Consider the following 11221-nt stretch of genomic DNA (forward strand, 5'->3'; position numbering starts at 1 on the left):
AAAAAGAGAATGGCCAAAAGAAAAAAATGAAAGGCGCAAAACAAAGAAGAGAAAAGAAAAAAATGAGATAAAAAGAGAGAAGGGACAATGCTACTATCATTTTTACCACACTTGTGCTTCAAAGTAGCACCATGATCTTCATGATAGAGAGTCTCCTATGTTGTCACTTTCATATACTAGTGGGAATTTTTCATTATATAACTTGGCTTGTATATTCCGATGATAGGCTTCCGCAAAATGCCCTAGGTCTTCGTGAGCAAGCGAGTTGGATGCAGACCCACTTAGTTTATTTTGTTGAGCTTTCATACATTTATAGCTCTAGTGCATCCATTACATGGCAATCCCTACTCACTCACATTGATATCTATTAATGGGTGTCGGTGTCAAAACCGATGGATCTCGGGTAGGGGGTCCCGAACTGTGCGTCTAGGCGGATGGTAACAAGAGATAAAGGACACGATGTTTTTACCCAGGTTCGGGCCCTCTCGGTGGAGGTAAAACCCTACTCCTGCTTGATTAATATTGATGATATGGGTATTACAAGAGTTGATCTACCACGAGATCAGAGAGGCTAAACCCTAGAAGCTAGCCTATGGTATGATTGTTGTTCGTCCTACGGACTAAAACTCTCCGGTTTATATAGCACCGGAGAGGGCTAGGGTTACATAGAGTCGGTTACAATGGGAGGAGATCTTCATATCGTATCACCAAGCTTGCCTTCCACGCCAAGGAAAGTCCCATCCGGACACGGGACAAAGTCTTCAATCTTGTATCTTCATAGTCCGGGAGTTCGGCCAAAGGTCATAGTCTGGCCGTCCGGACACCCCCTAATCCAGGACTCCCTCAGTAGCCCCTGAACTAGGCTTCAATGACGACGGGTCCGGCGCCAAATTGTCTTCGGCATTGCAAGGCGGGTTCCTCCACCGAATACTTCATAGAAGATGTTGAACACAAGGATAGTGTCCGGCTCTGCAAAAATAAGTTCCACATACCACCGTAGAGAGAATAATATCTGCACAAATCTAATCTGCTGACGTGTTCCACAGCGTGACATCACGCCACGGCCAAGACTTTATTCGAGTCGTTTTACTGTTCCACCTCAGCGCGTTTAGCAAGGCGGTTTCCTTGGCACGTCTTGTCAAAGCAGAGATCGTGTCCCCTTATTCCGGGATTCTCATCAATACGGGCGTGGGTAACCCAACCGTGCCTCTTGGTATGACTCTCTAATTGAAAGTGAGTCCCAAACGGTTACGGGGAGGGCTCTTTGGTATTCAACTCCTTTATAAAGAGACCAAGGCTCGACTCCTTTCTTTTCAATCCAATCGAATCCGCCCCTCGCCTCGAGTTCCAACACTCAAAGCTCTAGTTTTAGGCGCTTCAGACCTTCGACGATGTCCGGCTCCGACCTTCAAGGCTGGTGGGTGCCTTCCTCTGTTACAGAAGAAGATGTGCGAAAGCTGAGAGATGACAGGTATCTAACCGGCGAAATCTTGCATAGGCTGCCTGCTCAAGGGCAGGCTATTCCCTCTCCCCAGCCCGGTGAGAGCATGGTGTTCACATCTCACTTCCTTCGGGGGCTAGGCTTCCCGATTGATCCCTTTGTGAGGGGGCTGATGTTCTATTACGGGCTAGAATTCCACGACTTAGCTCCGGAGTCCATCCTCCAAATTTCATCATTCATTGTCGTGTGTGAGGCCTTCCTCCATATCACTCCTCACTTCGGATTGTGGCTTAGAACCTTCAAGGTGGAGCTGAAGATGATCGAGGGGAAGCACGCTGAGTGCGGAGGAGCTATCATAAGTAAGATAGCCGATGCTCCATGGCCCGAGGGCTCTTTCCAAGAGGAGTTCGACTTATGGCAACGGGACTGGTTTTACATCACAGCCCCCAGGGGCACCACATGGGTGGAGCCACCTGCTTTTCGCTCGGGTCCCCCACCACGGCGAGCATCATGGGTCAATGAAGGGCTTATCTGGGGGCCGTCCAAAGACGTGCCCCTACTGCAGGACCGCATTCGAGATCTCCTAGAAAGAGATATTAACTTGACCGTAGTGGCGCAAGTTATGCTGATTCACCGCACGCTGCCCTGCAAACGTCACCCTCTCCGCCTGTGGGAATTTAATCCGGAGGGACCGCGACTCCTCCAACATTTTATGGGCGCGACACCCGTGGAGATGTACAAATTGTTCTTCGGATCACAAGCAAGGTGTCCGGACTTGTCCGAGGACGCAGGTCTGAGCTGCAATCGCTCGGATGCTAAGGTAAGTAGCCCCGTATTTGGACATGCCATCCGCATTTTCATCATAAAATTACCCTTTAACAGAGCTATCCTTTGAACAGGAGTGGATAGCGAAGGCAAAGCTTATCAGGTGTCCAGCCCCCCTGCCCGAGACCGCGTCAGATCCCGTGTTAACCAGGATGCTGGAGATTATGCTTTCGGCAGAGGGCAAAGAGGGGAACCAAGGAGCTACCGCCTCCACGGAGGAGACTGTCAGGAAGGGAGGAATCGAGAATTCCCCCAACCTGGGAAAGAAAATGAGTGCCTCTGAAGACCCGGAGGGGATGACCTCGAAACGGGGGAAGAAATCTTCGTCAGAGGATCCAGCGCCGGAGACTGCCCCGGCCGCATTGCGCCCTCAAGGGGATCAGCTTTCCTCCGAGCCGTAAGTAAAGAGACGGGTTCAAAAATGAGTGGCATCCCTGTTTTATTTCCGAGGAAGATAACCAAAATATTACCTTGCAGTTCGGATCTCAATCCTTCTCAGCAGAGCTCATCTTCAATGGATCTTCGTCCGGAGATGATGGAGAGCGAAACGCCTCCCCTAGCTGCACCGTCTTACGAGGCAGGCGATCCCGAGGTGTCGTCCCGGCGGGTTTCTCCAAGTCCGGATCCCGAAAAAGGTCGTCGGGCTAGTCCGGCGCCCTCTAGTGCGCGGTCGGACTCGCTGAGGGATCTGCTCGGGCGAGCGTCCGTCTCAGAAGAACACCGTATGTTGATGAACACGGTGATAGGAAGGATTTCATCCGCGGAAAGATGATTGTACGAGGCCGCAAGGAGTTTACTAACAGGCTTTGAGGTACGTGAAAAGGTGTACCTTTTGGTAGAGCCGCATAAAATGCGCCCTGTATAAATAGTAGCCCCTGAGACTCTGTGTGTCGTCAAGAGTGATGGTGCACAGAGGATCATAACCCCAGGTGTTAAATGTTACCTTTTTATGAAGGTGGCGAGGCGTTCGGTGGCTAGCCGGACTGATGAATCTGCCGAGCTAATGCGGCAACTTGACGTGGCGGATGCCGACATCGCGCTTGTAAATAAGCGGCTAGACGAGGCACAAGGTATGCTCCACAGACATCTGATAAGAGAAGTTCGATGCTCGTGCCTTATAATATATGTGCTTAATGCAGATAGTGCTGCTGCCGTGGAGAACATTCGGGCGGAACTTGCCCGAGCCAAGGAGCAAGCAAGGAAAAGTGATGCAGCTGCCGTTAAGGCGGCTGAAGAGCTGAAAGCCGAACAGGCTGCTCACTGCCAGAGCAAGAAGGTAATAGCTGAGATGGCTATAAAATTGAAGGATGCTGCCGACCGCTGTAAATTTCTCGAACAAGAAGAAAGGGCGGCTCAGAAGGACCTTGAGAAGATCACTGCCGAGGCCAAGGATACTCGCTCTGCAATGAGAGCTATGAAGGAGGAGCTGCGTCAGGCCGAAGATATCACGGCTGGAAAGCCCTATATGCTACGGATGAAGTTCGGGGATCCTAAGTATGCTCCGTTAGACCGTCAGTGGAATGCGGAAAATACTTATCTGGATTTGGCAGCGAGTGCGACAGACGCGACCGAACACTTCCGAGGTCGAGGTGACCATAAATTGGAAGAACTTTTTTGGTCGCAGTTCCACAATCCAGAATGCCCACTTTCGGTATCCGACCGTTTGGCTGCCTGGGCGGAGCTGTACAGGTTATCCGGACTCGCGATGAAGTATGTTGCGAGTCGTTTGTGGCCGGGATAGCCAGAGCCGAAGAGTTATTTTGGCTTGGTGCAGCAGTTCCTTGGTTCTGTGCCGCATGTTGATGCAATGAAGAGGTCGGCATGCATAGAGGCTGCACAAATGGCTCTTGCCCGTGTCAAGACATACTGGGCGGATATGAAGGCCAGTGTTGTTGCATCCCGGGATTCGGACGATGGCCGAGTACCTGCCAGGCACTACTTTGAGGAAGTTCTTCCGGGCGCTCGTTTAATAGAAGCGTAGTGCTCGAAGGATGTTGTGTTCGAATAGCACGTGCTATTGTAAAAGGAATATTTTGATAGAATATAAAAGCTTTTTATACTTGTGCTTGCAAGAATTATAATACCTCCTGTGCGGCCGTTAATGTATATGTGTATATAACCTGAAAGATGGCAGTCGTTGGCTTCAGCCCCCACGCATATAATGCGGGGGTGTTCACAAAAAGGCGCCTTTTCACACTTAATCCAACGTCTTGGTCCTACAAAGGAGGTGATAGCGCGGCAAACTAGGCAACCAGACTATAATGCTTTATCACTTTCACTTAGCCATAGGAGTTTGACAGTGGGGCTACTCAATATCCCCTAGAGGCACCGCGCTCGCCCAAATTCGGGGCGCGTGTGTGCCTGACCGGGAAGCGGCCCTTCGTTAATGCGGAGGAATCCTGAACATTCCGAGAGTCATCGAGTGGTTGACCAGTCTCTCGCTATATCATGACAGTCAGTTTTCGGCTTTCTCTACTGCGGTGCTCGCCTGGCCAAACCGGGGCACAATCGCAGTAGTTCTCCTGGTGCCGCGTTAGCCGATATAACAGAATGTAAGGCAGCAAAACACAGGAGCCGGGCAAACCCAACATTTGACCAAAGACATGATTCGGAGCTGATGCATATAAGGCCAAACTCGCGACGCCAAACACTCCCTAAGGTATTCGGTCTTTATGAAGACGGGCCGAAACAAAGCCCTTGGTAAAAAAGCCCTTGGTGTCCAGGTACGCGCAAAATTCTGGTGTGGCCACATGCCAAGACGCCAACCTCCTCCTCGGTTATAGTGAAAACCGGGGGATGTTGTCAACAAGAGACAGTAAAAAAGGTTAACGCAGGGTCTTAATCTGAAAAGAATCCTTGAAACGGGTCCCTACTGCACGTCTGCGCCTGTGTCTCCGTTGTGCCGTATCCTGGACGGGCGTAGCACGGTGTTCGTCTGTGAAAGAGAGGAACCTAGTTAAAAATAAGCGTGCGAGAAATCTATATTAAAATAAACAAAATATAGTCGGAGCAAAATTGAGCCATATTGTCTCCTGCCGTGAACACGCAGAGCCCCTTGTACAGGGTTATGTGGCTATTAAGCCTTTGTATGTTTATGCCGGACTCGTCGAGCCGTGTCCGGGATAGTAGGGCTGGATTAGTGTGCGCTGTCCAGGCGGCCGCACCATTACCCGTACTTTGGGGATCAATTGATATTTCCCTTTAATGAGATGATGCCTCGTGGACCGGGCATTTTAAGTGTAAGGGATGCATAATGCGGTATTGCGTTAAAGCGGGCGAAAGCTTCACGTTCTAGTAGCGCTTGATAGCGACTTATGAATGGGGCGATGTGGATGGTTAGCTTTTCGCTTAGGAAGTTGTCGGGTGAGCCGAACGTGACTTCTAACGAAAGGGAACCCATACTCTGGGTATCTGGACCCGGTGTGACTCCTTGAAAGGAAGTGTTGCCATGGCGAATTTTAGCTGGGTTTACACCCAGTTTGCGGATTATGTTCTGATATAACAGGTTTAAGTCATTGCCGCCGTCCATAAGGACTTGTGTAAATTGGAGTCCGTCAATAATCGGATCCAAGACCAAGGCAGTCCAGTCTGCGTTCCGGGCCCCTCTGGAGTAATCCTGATGATCGAAGGTGATTGGTTGTAACAACCAGTGGCGGTGCTCCTCCGGGGCTGGCCGTATGGCGCGTGTCTTCGTAAGCGCCATTCTTTTATTCCTTTTTGTCATCTGAAGTGAATTTACAGTTTTGACTTCTTGTGGGAACTTCTTTTGTTCTCTGGTGTTCTGCTTGTGGGGTGCGTCGTCATCCTCGCTTGGTGTGTCGAGCCCCTTGTGTTCGGCGTTGAGTTTGCCGGACTGCTTGAAGACCCAACAGTCTCTGTGGGTATGGTTTGCAGGTCTCCCGGGGGTACTGTGGATTTGACATATTTTGTCCAGGATTTTGTTGAGGTTAGACAGCTCGTCCCTGTCCTCTTTGGGGGGCGGATTTTTCTGATTCTACCGAGAGCTTTTGAATCCGGCATTGACTGCCGTGCTCATCGGGCTGTTATCCTTGATCCGGCGCTGTTCTTTGTTACGGCGCAGTTTCCCGTTTCCATCTCTGAGATCGGATGTACTTGGGTCGCTGGTGCTGCTTCTTGCCAACCAGCTATCCTCTCCTGCGCAAAAGCGGGTCATGAGGCTTGTTAATGCGGCCATTGTTCTTGGCTTTTCTTGGCCGAGGTGTCTGGCGAGCCATTCGTCTCGGACGCTATGTTTGAAAGCTGCTAGGGCCTCGGTGTCCGGACAGTCGACTATCTGATTTTTTTTAGTAAGGAATCTATTCTAGAGTTTCCAGGCTGACTCTCCGGGCTGCTGAGTTATATGACTCAGATCATCTGCATCCGGAGGTTGGACATAGGTCCCTTGAAAATTTGCCTGGAAAGCGTCCTCGAGAGCCTCCCAACTTCCCATGGTGTTTTCGGGAAGGCTTTTAAGCCAATGCCGGGCTGGCCCTTTGAGCTTAAGGGGTAAGTATTTTATGGCATGAAGGTCATCTCCTCTGGCCATCTGTATGTGGAGGATATAATCCTCGATCCAGACTCCAGGGTCTGTTGTTCTGTCGTATGCTTCTATGTTCACGGGCTTGAATCCCGCTGGAAATTCATGATCCAGCACCTCATCGGTAAAACATAGGGGATGTGCGGCGCCCCTGTATGTAGGTGTGCCGCGATGTTCGGATATTTTTTGCATTGCATTGCTCACTGGAGCTTGCTTTCTTGGCCCATAGATGGATCTGGTTGGACCAGTTTTTTGATGCGAATCCTTGGGCGGATCGCGCGCCGTATTGAGTGCGGCGCCCTTTGTCGCTTGAGGTCGATCATGGGGTCGTCTATCCGACCTGGTGGCTTCCTTGTTTTTTGACTGTGGGGGCTCTAGGGCCTCTTCATCAAATTCTGGTAGCAATTTCCGCTTCGGATAGCTCTTTGTGTGACGACTGTTGCCGTACTTGTGTGCGGTATTGAGTACATTGCCCCTTCTAATCCTGAGTGCACCTTCCGCTGTTTTGAGCCTCTGCTTCTGCTTTTTCAGGCTACGTGCAGTGGCAATGAGCCTTTGGTGGAGGTTCTGATTTTCCAACAACTTGTCCGGCGTGAGGTCGTCCGGACTATTATCTTTCCGGGGACGGGTTGTTCGGATTGTCCGCCCTATTTGGACGGTTGCTCGATGGCATGTTCGTCTTCTGTTGATTCACCCTGCTCTATGGCTGGGTCTTTGTCGAGGTGGGGCTTTGCGCGGCGCTTACGCCGCCGCTTTGATTGTTTTTCGAGGGAGCGATCCCTGGTTGCGCCCTTTTGATCCTCGCCGTCATTTCTTTTAGGTGTGTCCACCATGTATACATCGTATGATGAGGTGGCTTTCCAGTGCCCTATAGGTGCTGGTTCTTGGTCGTCTCCTTCATCGGCATCCATACCGTCGATGTCTTCGGACTCGAAGTCGAGCATGTCGGTTAAATCGTCGACAGTGGCTACAAAGTGGGTGGTGGGTGGGTTTCGAATTTCTTCGTCGTCCGCATCCCAACCCTGCCGACCATAGTCCGGCCAGGGCTCTCCTGACAAAGAGAGAGACTTTAGGGAGTTCAGGATATCGCCAAAGGGCGAGTGCTAAAAGACGTCCGCGGCGGTGAACTCCATGATCGGAGCCCAATCGGGTTCGATCGGAAGGGGTGCGGAAGATTTGGAGTCCGGAATGGAGTCCGGCACCTTGGAGTCACGGGCCTTGCAAAGGACTAGGCTGGTATTCGGCTCTATCGCCGTAGAGATTGCAGCTCCTGGGGCGGCATCCAACCGTCCGTCCCCGACTAGCGCAGTCGACTCCGAGCTAATGGTCGGAGCGGATGCCTGAGCGGCACTCTGGGCGCTGTCCAGCGGCAGAGCTAGATCATGCCCTTCGAGACAGTGCGGCACGCTCGGCCGTGGCTCGAATCCGTCGAAGATCAAGTCCCCTCGGATGTCGGCCGTGTAGTTTAAGCTTCCAAACCTGACCTGATGGCCAGGGGCGTAGCTTTCGATCTGCTCCATATGGCCAAGCGAGTTGGCCCACAGTGCAAAGCCGCCGAATACGAAGATCTGTCCGGGGAGAAAAGTCTCACCCTGGACCGCGTCCTGGTTGACGATCGAAGAAGCCATCGGGCCTAAAGGTGACGACACGGAGGAACTCTCAATGAAAGCACCAATGTCGGTGTCAAAACCGGCGGATCTCAGGTAGGGGGTCCCGAACTGTGCGTCTAGGCGGATGGTAACAGGATACAAGGGACACGATGTTTTTACCCAGGTTCGGGCCCTCTCGGTGGAGGTAAAACCCTACTCCTGCTTGATTAATATTGATGATATGGGTATTACAAGAGTTGATCTACCTCGAGATCAGAGAGGCTAAACCCTAGAAGCTAGCCTATGATATGATTGTTGTTCGTCCTACGGACTAAAACTCTCTGGTTTATATAGACACCAAAGAGGGCTAGGGTTACATAGAGTCGGTTACAATGGGAGGAGATCTTCATATCGTATCGCCAAGCTTGCCTTCCATGCCAAGGAAAGTCCCATCCGGACATGGGACGAAGTCTTCAATCTTGTATCTTCATAGTCCGGGAGTCCGGCCAAAGGTCATAGTCCGGCCGTCCGGACACCCCCTAATCCAGGACTCCCTCAATGGGCATCTCCATAGCCCGTTGATACGCCTAGTTGATGTGAGACTATCTTCTCCTTTTTTTTCTTCTCCACAACCACCATTCTATTCCACATATAGTGCTATGTCCATGGCTCACACTCATGTATTGCGTGAAAGTTGAAAAAGTTTGAGATGACTAAAGTATGAAACAATTGCTTGGCTTGTCATTGGGGTTGTGCATGATTAAATACTTTGTGTGATGAAGATAGAGCAATAGCCAGACTATATGATTTTGTAGGGATAACTTTCTTTAGCCATGTTATTTTGAGAAGACATGATTGCTTTGATTAGTATGCTTGAAGTATTACTATTTCTTATGTCAATATGAACTTTTATTTTGAATCATTTGGATCTCAACATTCATGCCACAATAAAGAAAATTACATTGAGAATTATGCTAGGTAGCATTTCACATCAAAAATTCTGTTTTTATCATTTACCTACTCGAGGACGAGCAGGAATTAAGCTTGGGGATGCTTGATACGTCTCCAATGTATCTATAATTTTTTATTGTTCCATGCTATTATATTACCCATTTTGGATGTTTATGGGCTTTATTTTATACATTTATATCATTTTTGGGACTAACCTACTAACCGGAGGCCCAGCCCGTATTGCTGTTTTTTTGCCTATTTCAGTATTTCAAAGAAAAGGAATATCAAACGTAGTCCAAATGCAATGAAACCTTGGGGAGCATGATTTTTGGAACGAACGTGATCCAGAGGACTTGGAGTGCAAGTCAAGAAGCAGCCGAGGCGGCCACGAGGGTGGAAGGCGCGCCCACCCTTACAGGGCGCGCCCCCTATATCGTGGGCCCCTCGGGCGGCCACTGACCTACTTCTTCCTCCTATATATACCCACGTACCCCGAGAACATCAGAACAAGCCACAAAAACCTAGTTCCATCGCCGTAACCTTCTGTATCCGCGAGATCCCGTCTTGGAGCCTTTGCCGGCGCTCCGCCGGAGGGGGAATCAACCACGGAGGGCTTCTACATCAACACCATAGCCCCTCCGATGAGTTGTGAGTAGTTTACCACAGACCTTTGGGTCCATAGTTATTAGCTAGATGGCTTCTTCTCTCTTTTTGGATCTCAATACCATGTTCTCCTTGATCTTCTTGGAGATCTATTCGATGTAACTCTTTTTGCGGTGTGTTTGTCGAGATCCGATGAATTGTGGGTTTATGATCCAGTTTATCTATGAGAAATATTTGAATCTCCTCTGAATTCTTTTATGTATGATTGAGTTATCTTTGCAAGTCTCTTCGAATTATCAGTTTGGTTTGACCTACTAGATTGATCTTTCTTGCAATGGGAGAAGTGCTTAGCTTTGGGTTCAATCTTGCGGTGTCCTTTCCCAGTGACAGCAGGGGCAGAAAGGCACGTATTGTATTGTTGCCATCGAGGATAAAAAGATGGGGTTTATATGATATTACATGAGTTTATCCCTCTACATCATGTCATCTTTCTTAATGCGTTACTCTGTTCTTATGAACTTAATACTCTAGATGCATGCTGGATAGCGGTCGATGTGTGGAGTAATAGTAGTAGATGCAGGCAGGAGTCGGTCTACTTGTCATGGACGTGATGCCTATATACATGATCATGCCTAGATAATCTCATAATTATTCTCTTTTCTATCAATTGCTCGTCAGTAATTTGTTCAACCACTGTAATACTTATGCCATCTTGAGAGAAGCCACTAGTGAAACCTATGGCCCCCGAGTCTATCTTTTATCGTATAAGCTTTCAATCTACTTTTATTTGCATCTTTACTTTTCCAATCTATATCATAAAATACCAAAAATATATTTATCTTATCATAGTATCTCTATCAGATCTCACTTTCGCAAGTGGCCTTGAAGGGATTGACAACCCCGTTATTGCATTGGTTGCGAGTTCTTTGTTTGTTTGTGTAGGTGCGTGGGACTTTTGAGGAGCCTCCTACTAGATTGATACCTTGGTTCTCAAAAACTGAGGGAAATACTTACGTACTATTGCTACATCACCCTTTCCTCTTCAAGGAAAACCAACGCAAGCTCAAGACGTAGCAACTGTTTCATCCGCTGCGCTTCCCCACGACCCGCATTGAACGCGCGTCGTGGAGGAGCGTGCGTTGACATGGGGGGCATGCATTCCCGCACGCATGCGTCATATCGTGATATAGGGGTGGCTCGCGCCTTCCCTATGAAGAGGGAGGGGCTCAAAGGCGCGGCCCATTTACTGAGTGATGCCTGGTCACGGTCTTCAAG

The sequence above is a fragment of the Triticum dicoccoides genome, chromosome 1B (assembly GCF_002162155.2).
Source record: "Triticum dicoccoides isolate Atlit2015 ecotype Zavitan chromosome 1B, WEW_v2.0, whole genome shotgun sequence".
Lineage (NCBI taxonomy): Eukaryota > Viridiplantae > Streptophyta > Magnoliopsida > Poales > Poaceae > Triticum > Triticum dicoccoides.